General features: G+C 39.3%; 1 pseudogene; it reads left to right on the top strand.

Moving 5' to 3' along the window:
- Positions 1-14501: 14501 nt before the first annotated feature.
- Positions 14502-15278, top strand: LOC143671559 (cell cycle control protein 50A-like; annotated as a pseudogene).
- Positions 15279-16000: the final 722 nt, after the last annotated feature.

Raw genomic sequence — 16000 nt, 5'->3', positions numbered from 1 at the left:
CCATCATGAAATGGAAATGGATATATGAGATGGGATTGAGAAGGTCCTGAAGGCACAAGTAAGTTACATGATGTTTTGGTTTCTTAAAGTTGCTGGAATGCAATATATGAGAAATGGAATGGCTTTTAAAAAGGGAATTATTAAATTGCAAGTATATAGTTCTAAGGCTATAAAAATGTCCAAACTAAGGTATCCAGGGCAAGATACCTTGATTCAATAAAGGCTAATGGGTCTGGAACATGCCTCTGTCAGCTGGGAAGGCATGTGGCTGTGATCTACTGATCTGCTAGTGTCTTGGGCTTCTCATATCAAACAGCTTCCCCAGGAATGTTTTCTTTCTTCATTTCCAAAGGCCTCTGGCTGTGTGGGTTCTGAAGCTTTTCCAAAATGGCTCCCCCTTAAACGACTCTGGTAAGCAACCCCACCTTGAATGGGTGGAGACACATCTCCATGGAAACAACTTAATAAAAAAGATCCCATCCAGAAATATTGAAACAGAATTAAAGGGCATGGCTTTTCTGGGGTACATAATGGTTTCAAACCAGCATATTTCACCCTCTGGACCCCAAAAAAGGCATGTTTTCTCCATATACAAAATATTCCATTACAATGTTACAAAAGCCTTAAACTGTTTCAGTAACAATACAAATATAATACAAAACCAGAAACCGTACAAAATCTCACCAAAGTCAGCTACAGGCATGGTCTGTCTTAAGGTGAAATTCTCATCTGGCTCTGGACTTGTAATTCAGAACAAATTATCTGCTGCTAACATACAAAGAATGGACAGTCATAGGATATATGTTTCCATTTCCATAGGGAAAAATTGGAAGGAGCACAGGGGTCAAAGGTCCCAAACATTTCCTGAAACCTGTATGGCAAACTCTATTAAATTTCAAAGTCTGAGAGTGATTTATCCTCAGGCCTTTAGAAAGTGGAGTTCCACCCTTCCCAAGGGCTTACACAGCAGCCCTGTTCTCTCTGAATGCAAGCTTGGAGGACATTGGGAGGACCACCATTTTTTTGGCTCCATCCTCTCCAAACACCAGGAGAGCATCTGGGATCTCTGCCATCTCAAGGGCACATGTTCAGCCACTCCAGAACAGTGTGGTGGAAGTCAGGCTCTCCTCAAACCCCAGCATATGTGCTTCATCCTCTCCAAGGCCCAAGGTGGCACAACTCTTCCAGAACATCTAGGTGGAAGGTCTGTCCTCTACCTTCTGGGTAAACTCACCCTCTCCAAGTACATGGGCAGGCCCACTATCTCAGCCCATTGTTTCCGGGCTTCAGACCTTAGCGTCCATGGTTCTGCCTTTGAAGTTATTTTTCCTTCAATTTCACCTTTTTCTGTCCCTTTTAGCACAGTCTGGCAGTGGCTCCATTTATACAGATCCCACAACACTGTTGTTGGTTTTCTATGAAATACACTGGGATCATGCCCATCAGACAAAAGGACTTTTCACAAATCCTCTCTGGATAACTCCATCTCAAATCCCCACTTGTCCTGTAATGTCTGACTGCTCCCATGTTTGGTTAAATCCTCATGTGGGACAGTATTCTCTAGGTCTCACTCTGGAAGCCCATAATTTTCCAGATCATCATTTTCTGTTTTATTTGTTCTCAGAAGTTCTCAACTTATCTCTTTCCTCTCACATTTCACTATGACCTCTCACTTTGGAAATTTCTTTTGCTAAATACCCAAGTTCATCACCCTCAAATTCTTCCTTCCATCCACAAAGAACACTTTCCTTCCAGTTTGCTATGATGCATTCCTCATTTCTGTCTAAAGCCTTGTCATAGGTATCTTTAGGGTACACATTTCTACCAACAGCCTCTTCAAATTATTCTAGGTTTCCTCTATTAAGATCATCACAACTCTTCCAGAATCTTCTCCTTATCCATTTAAAAAGCCATCCCAACATTTTTGGTATTTGCAAACTGCAGCAGCACCCCACTTCTCTGGTACCAAAATCTTGGTTGGTTAAAGCTGTTGGAATGCAATGTATCAGAAATGGAATGGCTGGTAAAAAGGGAATTTATTACATTGCAACTTTACAGTTATTAGGCTATAAAATGTTGAAACTAATGCATTCAAGAAAGGCCAATGGTTCTGGAACACCTCTGTCAGCTAGGAAGGCATTTGGATGGCATCTGTTTGGGTCTTGGACTTCTCATTTCAAGCAGCTTCCCCAGGGTGTCTTCTTTCTTCATCTTAAAAGGTCTCCAGCTGTATGGCTTTGAAGCTTTTTCTAAAATCTTTCACTCTTAAATGACCCCAGTAAGTAACCCTACCTTGAATGGGTGGAGATGCATCCCTGTGGAAACTACCTAATAAAAAAGATCCCACCAAGCAATATTGAAACAGGTTTAAAGAACATGAGTTTTCTGGGGTACACAACAGTTTCAAGCAGGCCCACATGAGGAAGTGGCCCAAATGCCTATGGCTCCTTCTCCTGACCAAAGCTATAGACTCTTGGGGAGTTCCTTACAATCAGTTGACTGAGAAAGAGAAAACTCAAGCATGCTTTACAGGTGGTTATGAATGATTTGCAAGTATCAACCAAAAGTGAACAGCTGCAGCACTGCAGCCTCTTTCCTGTATGTCCTTGAAGGAAAACGGTGAGAGGAAATCCTCCTAGTGGGTGGAACTTTGAGCAGCTCAATTTGTTGTTCATTTTTCTTGAAAGTAGAACTGGCAGGATGTGCATTTGTATACTAATTCATGGGCTGTTCCTAATGGTTTGGCCAGGTGGTCAGGGACAGGGAAGGACATGATTGGAAAATTGATGACAAGGAAGTCTGGGGAAGATGTATGTGGATAGGCCTTTCTGAGTGGGCAAAAAAACATGAAGATATCTATGTCCCATGTGAATGTTCACTAGAGGATGACTTCAGCAAAGGAAGGTTTTAATAATCAAGTGGATAAGATGATACTTTCCGTGCATACCAGTCAGCCTCTTTGCTCACGCCCTCTTGTCATTGCCCGATGGGCTCATGAACAAAATGTCAAGGTGGTAGGGATGGAGGTTATGTATGGGCTAAACAAGAAAGATTTCAACTCACCAGGATGAACTTGGCTACAGCCACTCCTGAGTGCCCAAACTTCCAGCAGCAGAGACCCTCACTCAGTCTCCCAGATGGCACTATTTCCCAAGGTGATCAGCCTGCTACCTCATGGCATTTTGATTACATTGAACCACTTCCATCATGGAAAGGGCAATGATTTGTTCTAACTGGAACTACCAAAACTACCATCCATGGACTTACAGAAAGCCTTATCCACTGACATGGTCTTCCAACCAGAATAGTCTCTTATCAAGGAACCCACTTCACAGCAAATGAAGTGAGGGAATGGGCACATGCTCATGGAATTCTATGGTCTTACCATGTTCTCAATTACCCTGAAACAACCTGACTGATAGAATGGTGAAATGGCCTTGTGAAGACTCAATTATGGTGCCAATCAGGTGGCAATGCCTTGCAGGGCTGGGGAGGTGTTCTTCAGGAGATGATGTATGCTCTTAATCAGTACCCACTTTGTGTTGCTGTTTCTCCCATAGCCAGGATTCATGAGTCCAGGAATCAAGGAGCAGAAATGAGAGTGGTTCCACTCACTATTACTCATAGTTATCTACCAGGGGAGTTTTTACTTCCTGTCCCTGAAACCTTAAGCTCTGCTGGTCTACAGGTTTTAGTTTCAAAAGGAAGAATGCTTCCACTGGGAGACACAATCAATGCATCCATTGATGCAGAAGTTAAGAAAGCTACCTGGCCATTTTGGGCTTTATATACCTCCTGAGTCATCAGGCAAAGAAGAGGATTACTGTACTGGCTGGTGTGGTTGATTCTGACTATCAAGAGGTATAAGACTGCAACTACATAGTGGAGGTAAAGAAGAGTTTGCCTGGAATACAGGAGTTCCCCTATGGCATTTCTTAATACTACCATTCCTGTGATTAAAGTTGATGGAAAACTGCAACAACCCAATACAGGCAGGACTAATAATGTCCCAGAAACTTCAGAAAGGAAGGTTTGGGTCACCTCACCAGGCAAGGAACCATGACCAGCTGAGATGTCTGCTGAGTAAAGGGAACATGAAATTGGTAGTAGAAGAAGAGAGTGATAAATATGAAGTATGGCCAAGTGACCAGTCATAGAAATGTGAACTGTAAAGGTAGGAATATTTCTTCTTTACTTTTTTATGAGTATGTTTATATTTGTACATAAAGCAAATATCTTTGTTTTCTTCTCTATCTTATACCCTTATCATATGACATGTGTTGTATTGTTCATGTCTCAGTATTTAAGCTATTAGATACCAAGTTTAAGAGTAAATATTACCCTAAGGCTTGCAATTTATTCTGGAGAGGTTTAGTGCATTTCCAGTTGTATGCAGGACAGTTGAGTACTGTTAGGTGAAAAATATGTCTGTTACTGTTTCTTATTTAGAGGTTAAGTATGATTTAAAGTTATGTGTATAGCTGCCAGGTCGACAAGGGGTGGACTGTGATGGTAGGTTCACATGTCAACTTGGCCAAGTAATGGTGCCCAGTTGTCTGATCAAGCAAGCACTGACCTAACTGTTATTGTGAGGACATTTTGTGGGCTTAAATCATCTGTGAGTTGATTGCATATATGGCTGATTACATCTACAATCAACTAAGGACAGTGTCTTCAGCAATGAGAGATGTTTAAATCCAATCAGTTGAAGGCTTTAAAAGGAGATGTGATAACATCAGCAGTCAGAAGTGAGAAGTTTTGCCTCTATTTCAGCCAGCCAGCTCCTTCTAGGGAATTCATCATAAACTTTCCTCAGAGTTGCCAGCTTGCAGCCTGCCATACAAAATTTGGACTCATGCATCCCACAGTTGTGTAAGACACTTTTATAAAAAGTGTAAGACACATACAAAAAACGTTATTATATTTTAAAAATACAATACAATAGTACTGGTATTTATGATTACCCAAATGTTTACCTTTACCAGGTTTTAGTTCTTTAGATCCATTGTCTAGTGGTCATGAACTCCCTCAGTTTTTGCTTATCTGGGAATGTCTTAATTTCTCCCTCATTTTGGAAAGAAAGTTACACTAGAGATAAAATACTTGGTTGGCAATTGTTTCAGTTCTTTAAGTATCTCAACCCACTGCCTGATTACTTCCATGATTTCTGATGAGAAATTGGCACTTAATCTATTGGGACTCTCTTGTACATAACATGTTGCTTTTCTCTTGCAGCTTTCAGAGCTCTCTTCTTGTCCCTTGTATTTGACAATTTAACCATGATATGTTTGGGCATATTTCTAAGTTATCTTGCTTGATGTTTGGTGAACTTCTTGGATGTGCATATTCATGAATTTTTCCAAGTTTAGGAAATTTTCTCTCATTATTTCTTTGAATATTACTTCTGCTACTTTCTCTTTTTTCCTTCTAAAACTCCCACAATGCAAATATTTGTATGCTTGATGGTGTCCCACATGTCTCTTAAGCTATTTTTGCTTTTCTAATTCTTTTTTCTTTCTGGTCTCAGCCCCACTAATATCAATTATCTTGTCTTTGAGTTCACTTATTTTTCTTCTGCCATCTCTAATCTGCTGTTGAAACCCTCCAGAGATGTTAATTTCAGTTATTGTGTCTTCAACTCCAATAGTTCTGTTTGGTGCCTTTTTAAACATTTCTATGTCTTTATTGAGATCCCCATACTGTTAATTCATTATTTTCCTTATATCTTTTTCTTCTTTCTCTATATTTTCCTTCATCTCCTTAAGCAGATTGAAGATTATTTTTTTTAAATCTTTGCTTTAAAAGTAAAGACCACACAGTCTGGTCTACTTCATTGATGTTTTCTGGATTTTTTATTTATTTCTTATCTCTTTGTCTTGTAATATTTTGTTGCATAATGTACATTTTAATATTTTAAAATATTATTTCTGGGATTCAGTCCCTGAACTGACTGTTTCTTGAGTTTGTATCCATATAATAATATGATACAGTTTTTTTTTAGTGCAAGGAGCTAACAAAACCAAAGAAACTAATGGAAAAAAATACTTTTCACAGTCTGGAAATTGACTTTGCATTAGCTGGTGCTCATCCCTCCTATAAAGCTCATCCTTCCTATAAAGAAGGTCAGCCCAAGGTGAATGCAAAGTACAGGGTTTTTCTTTTCTTTTCTGAATCTGCATAATGTCCTGGGCTTTTGCTTGCTGGAGGCCTTAGGAGTTCCCCTTGTTTTCAGGAATTTGTATGCTATTCCCCAGGGAACAGACATTCTTTCTCTCTCTCTCTCTCTCTCTCCTCTCCCTCCCTCTCCCCCCCTCCCTCTCCCTCTCCCTCTGTCTTCCACTCCAGGACTTAAACCAGCTAAACCTTACCCCAGGCCAAGCCTCTCAATTATTTCTTACCCTGCTTTTGCTGTCTCAAGCTGCTTTTGCCTGGAGGGTAAATTTTGGAAAGTGGTCATGCCTAAGAGTTTCCCAGGTCAGTCTCTTCTTGTCCCTGGAACAAGACCAGGGACTCACAAACAGAGTGTTCATCCCCTCCAAACTGCCCTGAGGAGGGGATGGGGGAGGGACCAGGAAGGGTGCTGGGAGTTCCCCTCTGTCTCTTTGAAGCTACATTTTCTTGATTTCTCTTTCCCAACAAATAGAGCCTTTGATTGTTTTCAGTAGTTTTAAAGCAGGTACCATATTTAAGTCTGCTTTGCCACTTTTGCCCCAGGTAGTTAGGAACAGTGACCACCCTCAAAGCCAGGCCCCCAGTAATCTGGAGTAGCTAATCAAAAGCAATAATCAGTGATTGGATCACACGTCCAAGATCTTGGGGAACTGGGGTTTTATATCTCACCCAGGCACAAGCAATTTGCCATAGGGGTCCGGATTGAGGACCTCACTGCTGTCTGCTGGAAGACTGGGGGATAGATGATGCTTTAGCTGTATGTGGAAAGTGCAATTCATGGATATTTGCCATGATTTAGCAACCTCTTCCTCCTTTTCTTCCCTGGATGCTGCACAATGTTGATTCAAATGGTTCCTGTCCATTTAATATTTATTCTAGTGGAAGGTCTGATTCTTAGATCTTCCTACTCAGCCATCTTCCCACAGTTCTTTCTCTGTCATTTTCTTTTTAATACTCCAGCTTTTTGCTGACCCCTTTTTCCTCTTCTCTTCTGCTTCTTCTAGCTTCTACTGGAGACTTATTATTATACCTCATCTTCCTGATTTTTTTCTCCTCCAACTTCTTCTCTTATTCTTCCAACTCCTTCTTCTACTGGTTTCTCCTTCTGTTACCAATTCCTTCTTTTTTTATTACAGTCTTCTTCTTCTTTGTCTTCATCTTCATCTTAGTCTTCTATTGCTGACTATTTCTCTTCCTCTCATTCCTCTTCCTCAGCTTCTGCTGCTTCTGCTTGCAACTTATTCTTTTTCTTATTTTTTTAATTGTATAATATAACAAATATACAAAACAAAGAAAGAAAAAAGCAATAGTTTTCAAAGCACTCTTCAACAAGGACAGATCCCAAAGTTTGTCATGGTCTACTGTACCATCATCTCAGATTTTTCCTTCTAACTATTCCAGAATATAGGAGGCTAGAAGGAATAAATATTTGTTTATCATCACAATCAACTTTTTTCTTTTTTGTAAAAAATAACATATATACAAAAAAGCAACAAATTTCAAAGCACAGCAAAACAATTAGCTGTAGAACAGAGTTCAGAGTTTGGTACGGGTTACAATTCCAAAAATTTAGGTTTTCACTTCTAGCTGCTCTAAGATACTGGAGACTAAATGAAATATCAGTATAATGATTCAGCAATCATATTTGTTTGTTAAACCTCACCTTCTCTATATAATTCCACCATCACCTTTATCTTTCTATCCCACTCTTTGGGGGTATTTGGGCTATGGCCATTCTAACTTTCTCATGTTGGAAGGGTCTGTCACTAATATGGGGGTAGAGAGATGGAAGTAGTTGATGTTCTGGAGAGGCTGGGCCCTCTAAGTTTCAGGACTTACCTGGTCCAGGGACCCATCTGGAGGTTGTAGGCTTTGGAGAGTTACCCTAGTGCATGGAAACTTTGTAGAATCTTATACATTGCCTTATGTGTTCTTTAGGATTGGCTGGAATGGTTTGGATTGGGGTTGGCAAGTTATGATAGGTAACAATGTCTAACTGAAACATGTATGAGAGCGGCCTCTAGTGTAGCCTTTTAAGTCTATTTCAACTCTCTCAGCCACTGATACTTTATTTGTTACATTTCCCTTCCTCCTTTTTGTCAGGATGGTATTGTTGACCCCACAGTGCCAGGGCCAGGCTCGTCTCTTGGGGTCACATCCAATGCCACAAGGGAGACTTTCATCCCTGGATGTCATGTCCTATGTAGGAGGGAGGGCAATGGTTTCACTTGCAGATTTGGGTTTAAAGAGAGAAAGCCCACATCTGAGTAACAAAAGAGGTCCTCTGGAGGTGACTGTTAGGCATCCCTATAGGTAGGCTAAGCTTCTCCACTATATACATAAGTTTCACAAGGGCAAGCCTCAAAATCAAGGGCTTGGCCTATTGATTTGTGTGTCCCTAATGTTTAGCACAGTATCCAGGTTTTTCCCAGTGGTAAAGTTTAACATTTCATAATTTTTCTCCCATCTTTCCAGAGACTTTGCCAATACTTTTTTGTTATCTGCTTAATATACTCTGGGATGTATCCAGGCATTACATTAAGATATACAGGATTAAAGGCTCTCATTCTTATTCTGAGCTCCCTGTGTTTGGATTGTTTAAATGATCTATCCAGACAGGTTGAGTTAGATTATGTGCTACTGAAAACCTCAATTCTGGACATAATAAGCTTTTCTTCCTTTGGTCTCAAAGAGTAGGTGAAGTTCTAAAATACAGGCCATGTTCTCCTTACTCCTGTATTCTGAATTACCTTAACCCCAACCCAAGCAGCTTCATCATTATCTCTAAACATCAGGTTATACACATACAAAATAACCCCTCAAAATCCAGAAATAACAATTACCATTCTAGACTAAATGTGACCACTATAGAAGCTTACAATTTAAGCCCCAGTTTTCTTTTTAGTATTTTCTAAATGAGATCATACAATATTTTCTCTTTTGTTTCTGGTTTATTTTGCCTCACCAAATATCCTGCAGGTCTATTCACATTGCTGAATGCCTCGCAACTTCATCCCTTTTTGTAGCAGCACAATATTTGATCAAATGTATATACCATCGTTGCCAATCTACTTCTCAGTCAGTGCAACTTTCAGCCAACACTATCTACTGGGCCTCATGTGTAATGTCCAAAGTCAACAGTCCTTCAACACTGCCTCTCTGCTGTGCACACCATGAATGTTCCCGGCCTCCCTGGATAAATGATAGAGGTAATGGGACCCAAAATGTCTCTTTTGCCAGTCAGTTGTCAAATTGGCTGTTCTCTGCACCCCTGTCCCAAAACCAGATGTCCACAGCAGCCTGCCTCAGGGATAAGTGTAGGTACTCTGCACCACAGCAAGTTCTCTGTGTATAGGCAAACTGAGTCTGCTGGTACCTGGGTTCCCATGAGGGAGCTCCCAACTGTGGAGCCAAGAAGGAGGATCTCCTCAGCTAGACTGCAGAAGTGGAAGTGCAGGAGTGTACTCCTCCTTCAGTACCCACTCTGGCCTGCATGTAGCACCCTGTCCCTGTATGGACATGTTTGAATAAATTCACCCTGTCCTCTCAATCATAATTCCTATGCTTTTTCATGCAGACCTCACTTTATAATGTAGAATTCCCTCTCTGGTCACTCATACTGTGGGACCGTTGTCCTGGATGTTTTCTATCTTTTCTCTAATTGTTCCATGGTTGCAGGGTGAACTCTGCCTATCCTATTCTGCCATCTTCTTGGAAGTCTTTGCCCCTTTTCCACTTTTAAGAACTTTTATGATTACATTAAGCCCACCTAGATAATCCATTATTATCTCCCATATTTTATGTCATTTGATTAATAACCTTCATTCCACCTGCAAATTTAATTCCCTTATGCCATGTAACTTGACATAAACAGCAGTTCCAGGGAAGTGGACATGGACATCTTTAGTAGGTAATTTTCCTGTCCACCACTATTTACCCTCTGGCCTCCTAAAATTAAGTCCATCCAACATACAAAATGCATCAATCTCATCTCTGCTCCCCAAAGATTTCATACTATTACAGTGTCAACTCAAGGTAAGATGGCTCACCTAAATCACATAATTTAAATTACCTAAATCAGATATAAGTGTATCTATGTGTATATTCCATTCTGTAACACAATTCCTCTCTATTTGTGAACCTGCAAAATTCAAGAAACAAGCCACCTGCTCCAAAAATACAATGGTGTGACAAGTATAGGATAGCAGTTATAGACATTTCTGTTGAAAAAGGGATAAAATGAGAGGAAAAAAAGGATCACCAGAGTCAAGGAATTTTGAAATCCAGCTGGGGAAATTTCATTTAGTCATTTTTTTCTTTATTAGAGTGGTTGCATGCCTACAAAGGAATCATGCATAAAATACAAGATTCCCAAATACTACCTTATTATTAATACCTTGCATTGCTGTGGAATATTTGCTGCAATTGATGGAAGCACATTTTTATAATTGTACTATTAACTACAATCCATGGTTTAAATTAGCATACACTATAAAATGTATTTCCATGCTTTTCGTTATTGTTATTGTTACCATATATGTAATCTAACATTTCTCCTTTTAATCATATTCAGATACAAATATCAGTGTTGTTAATTACATTCACAATGTTGTGCTGCCATCACTGCCATTTATTACCAAAGCATTTCCATCAATCCAATTTGAAGACTTGTACATTTAGCCTTAACTTCCCATTCCCTATCCCCACCCTGTCCCCTAGTGTGCTGGTTTGAAGCTGTTTATAGCCCAGTAAAATATGTTCTTAAATCTAAGATATTCCTGTGGATGTGAACCCACTGTAAGTAGGACATTTTGATGAAACTAATTCAGTTAGGTGTTACCCACTTTCATTCATTATGGATTTAATCCCACTACTAGAGTCCTTTATAAATGGAATGAATATAGAAATAGAGGAAGATCACCATGGCAGCAAGAAGCTGAAAGCAAGAAAACCTGGAAGAGAAGACAGAAACCAGCAAATGCTGTTATACGCCTTGCCATATGGCAGAAGAGCCAAGGATTGTTCGCAGCCAGTCTTTGGGAGAAAGGCATCACCTTGATGATGCCTTGATTTGGACATTTTTTTCAGCCTCAAAACTGTAAGCTAATAAATTCCCATTGTTTAAACCAACCTATTTCATGGATTTCCTGGAGCAGCCTAGGAAATTAAAACCCTCATAACCTTTACTTTAGATTCTTGTCTATGAGCTTGCTTATTCCAATTATTTCAAATCAGTAAGATCATGCAATATTTGTCTTTTTGTGTCTGGCTTATACCACACAGCATGGTGTCTTCAAGGTTCATCCATCTTGTAATATGTACCTGGACTTCATTCCTTTTTATGTCTCATTAACATTCCATTTTATGTGTATAACACATTTTATTTATTCATCCATTGGTTGATGGACACTTGTGTTGCTTCTATCTTTTGGCGACTGTGGGTAATGCCATTATTAACAATGCTGTGTAAATATCTATTCAAGTCCCTGCTTTCAATTATTTTAGGTATATATCTACTGGTGGAATTGCTGGGTCACATGGTAGTTCTATAAGTAGCTTTCTGAGGAACCACCAAACTGTCTCTACAGTGGCTACACCATTTTACATTGCCACCTGCAATGAATGAGTGTTCTTATTTCTCTGCATCCTCTCCAATGCTTATTTTCTGTTTTGAATACCAGCCATTTAATGGGTGTGAAATATCTCCTTGGGGTTTTGATTTGCATTTCCCTGATGGCTAAAGACATTGAGCATCTTTTAATGTGCTTTCTAGACATTTGTATATCTTCTTTGGAGAAATATCTATTCAAGTCTTTGCTCATTTTAAATTTGGGTTGTCTTTTTGATATCAGGTTAAAGGATTTCTTTATATGTTCTGGATATGAAACTTTTATCAAATATGTGTTTTCCAAATATTTTCTCCTATTGTGTTGATTGTTGTTTGATTTTCATGATGAAGTCCTTTGAGGTGCAAAAGTTCCTAATTTCGATGAGGTCCCATTTATCTAACTTTTCTTTTATTGCTTGTGCTTTGGATTTAAAGTATAAAAATCATTCCCTAGCACAAGGTCCTGAAGATGCTCCCTGACTAAATACAGTACTAGTTCTATATTTAGGTTTTTGATTCATTTCAAGTTGATTTTGGTATAAGGTATGAGGTAGGGGGTCCTTCTTCTTTTTTTACAAATGGAGATCCAGTTTTCTTAGTACCATTTATTGAAGAGACCAGCCTTTACCAATTGGGTGGTCTTTGCCCCTTTGTCAAAAATCAGTTGGCTGGGCGGGCCATGGTGGCTGCCAGAGGACCCGGGTTCGATTCCCGGTGCTTGCCCATGTAAAAAAAAAATCAGTTGGCCATTGTGCTGGTTTGAAATGATGTATGCACCCTAGAAAAGCCATGTTTTAATCTAATCCCATTTGTAAAGGCAGCTGTTTCTTCTAATCCCTATTCAGTACTGAATGTTTGAAACTAATTAGATCATCTCCCTGGAGATATGATTTGATCAAGAGTGGTTGTTAAACTGGATTAGCTGGAGGCGTGTCTCCACCCACTTGGGTAGGTCTTGATTAGTTTCTGGAGTCCTATAAAAGAGGAAGCATTTTGGAAAATAAGAGATTCAGAGAGAGCAGAGAATGCTGTAGCACCATGAAGCAGAGAGTCCATCAGCCAGTGCTTTGGAGATGAAGAAGGAAGACGTCTCCCAGGGAGCTTCATGAAACAGGAAGCCAGGAGACAAAGCTAGCAGATGACACTGTGCTTGTCATGTGCCCTTCCAGCTGAGGGAGAAACCATGACTGTGTTCACCATGTACCTTCTCATAGGAAAGACCCTGAACTTCATCAGCCTTCTTGAACAAGGTATCTTTCCCTGGGTACCTTTGATTGGACCTTTCTATAGACTTACTTTAATTTGGGACATTATCTTGGCTTTAGAACTGTAAACTAGCAACTTATTAAATTCCCTTTTTAAAAGCTATTCCATTTCTGGTATATTGCATTCAGGCAGCTAGCAAACTAGAACAGCCATAAATATGAGAGTCAATTTTTCAGCTTTCAATTCAGTTCCATTGGTCTATATGTCCATTATGGGGCCAGTACCATGCTGTTTTGATTATCTGACTTTGTAATAAGTATTTAAGATTGGAAAGTGTTAGTCCTCCAACTTCATTCTTCTTTTTCAAGACAACTTTAGCTATTTAGGGCCCCTTACACTTCCATATAAATTTTATGATTGGCTTTTCTATTTCTGCAAACAAGGTTTCTGGAATTATGCGAGGCACTGTATTGAATTTATAGATTGTTTTCAGTAGTATTGACATCTTAATGATATTTAGTCTCCCAAGCTATGAACATAGAATGTCCTTCCATTTATTTAGGTCTCTTTACTTTCTTGTAACAATGCTTTGTAGTTTTATGTTCACAAATCCTTTATATGCCTGGTTAAGTTTATTCCTATATATTTGATTCTTTTAATTATTGTAAATGGAATATTTTTCTTGGTTTCTTCTTCTGAAAGTTCATTGTTTGTGTATATAAAAGTTACTGATTTGGGGGTAGTTAAGATTGTATTGCCATTTTGCTGTATTTATTTATTAGCTCTAGGAGCTTTATTATGGATTTTTCAGGGTTTTCTGTACATATGATCATATTATCTGAAAATAGGGCAAGTTTTACTTCTTCCTTTCCTATTTGGATAACTTTTATTTCTTTTCCTTGACTAATTATCCTGTCTAAAATTTCCAGTACAATGTTGAATGACACAGGTGACAGCAGGCATCCTTGTCTTGTTCCTGATCTTACAGGGAAAATATTAAATTTTCACCATTAAGTAAGATGATAGCTATGGGTTTTTCTTTATGCCCTTTATTGTGTTGAAGGAGTGTCCTTCTATTCCTAGTGTTCCAAGGGTTTTTATCATGAAGGGGTGCTATATTTTGTCAAGTGCCTTTTCTGCATCAGTTGAGATGATCATGTGTTTTTCCCTTCATTGTGTTAATGTGGTATATTGCATTAATTGGTGCTTATGATGAACCACCTTTGGATGCCAGGGATATATCACTGTTGATCTTGGTATGTCATTCTTCTAATATGCAATTGTATTCACTTGGGTATTATTTTCTCTTTTTGGCTCTGTGGTTTTCTTTCCTTGTGGTATCTTTACCTGACTTTGGTATAAGGGTGATGTTGGTCTCTTAAAAGTAGTTAGGGAGGGAGATGGAGGTGGAGGCGGCAGCGGCAGCGGCGGGGGCACCTGCGCATCTCTCATCAGAGTTGGCAGACTCTACCCTAGGTGGTCCAACTGCGGTCGCAAAACTGCTCACTGGGGGTCAATGGTGATGAACTATAACGTGAAGGATGAAGTGGACGGTGGGGTCATGGCTAAGAACCCGAGACCAAATAACACGGCCTTTAAACAGCAATGGCTGCCCACCTGGCAGCCCATACTTAGGGTGGGAACGGTGCTACCTATGTTCTTTATCATCGACCTCATCTTCATTCCCATTGGTATCTTCCTCGCCTCACCTCCAACAACATCCGGGAGATCGAGGATTGTGGGAAGACGGCGCAGGAGGGAGCTCTTGAAATCAGTCCCTCTGCCAGAACAAGTGTCTGCATCAACTATTTTGAAACTCTGGATTCCAGTAGAACACTGTACAGCAACCAGGGAAAATCAGGAAGAAGAGGCTAGTAAATTATGATTGATTATACCAGAACAGAACCTTCCAGTCCCTGCAATAAATGTTTATCCCCAGACATGACACCTTGTATTTGTGCCATTAACTTCACATTGGAACACCCATTTTAGGGTAAACCACCGTCATTATGTGAAATCTCGAGATGACAATCAACTAAACGGAGATCCTAGTGCTTTACTTAATCCCTGTAAGAAATGTGAGTCTTATCAAAGAAATGAAGATAAACCAATTGCTCCTTGTGGAGTTATTGCCAACAGCATGTTTAATGATACATTCGAATTGTTTCTTGCTGGCAAAGAATCTGAACCTACACTTATTCCTTTGAAAAAGAAAGGTATTGCTTGGTGGACAGATAAAAATGTGAAATTCGGAAATCCTCCTGGAGGAGAAAACCTAGAACAGTTTAAATAATCTTTATCATGAACACTTGATGTTAAAATGTGAAACATAATGGAAGCCATTGTTTCTGAAGTCATGTGTGTACTCTAGGTGCAGAGCTATTTCACTGCTATATATATATATGAGTACAGATTTCCTTCCCGGACCATATGATTTGGAGTTTGTTCTCTTTACCAGAGTCATAATAGTGAAGTTGTGCTATATTTATATTTTATGTCTGGTTTATTTCACTCAGCATTATATCCTCTAGGTTCATACATGTTGTCATATGCTTTGGGGTCTCATTTCATCTTAACTGCTGCATAATATTCCACCATGTGTACATACCATATTTTTTTATCCCCTCATTGATCAATGGGTACTTAGATTGTTTCCATCTTTTGGCAATTATGAATAGTACTGCTGTGAACATCGGTGTACAAATGTCTGTTCATTTCACTGGTTTCAACTCTTCTGGGTTTATACCTAGTATTGGTATTGCCAGGTCTTAGGGCAATTAGACATTTAGTTTTCTAAAGAACCACCAAACTGTCTTCCACAGCAGTTGTATCATTATAAATTCCCACCAGCAGTGAATAAGTATTCCAATTTCTCCATGTCCATTCCAACATTTATAGTTTCCTGTTTGTTTAATAGCAGCCAATCTTATAGATATGAGATATCCTATTGTGGTTTGGATTTGTATTTCCCTTATAGCTAATGATGATGAGCATCTTTCCATTTGCTTTTTAGAC

The sequence above is a fragment of the Tamandua tetradactyla genome, chromosome X (assembly GCF_023851605.1).
Source record: "Tamandua tetradactyla isolate mTamTet1 chromosome X, mTamTet1.pri, whole genome shotgun sequence".
Lineage (NCBI taxonomy): Eukaryota > Metazoa > Chordata > Mammalia > Pilosa > Myrmecophagidae > Tamandua > Tamandua tetradactyla.
This window is presented reverse-complemented; position numbering and strand designations above follow the sequence as displayed.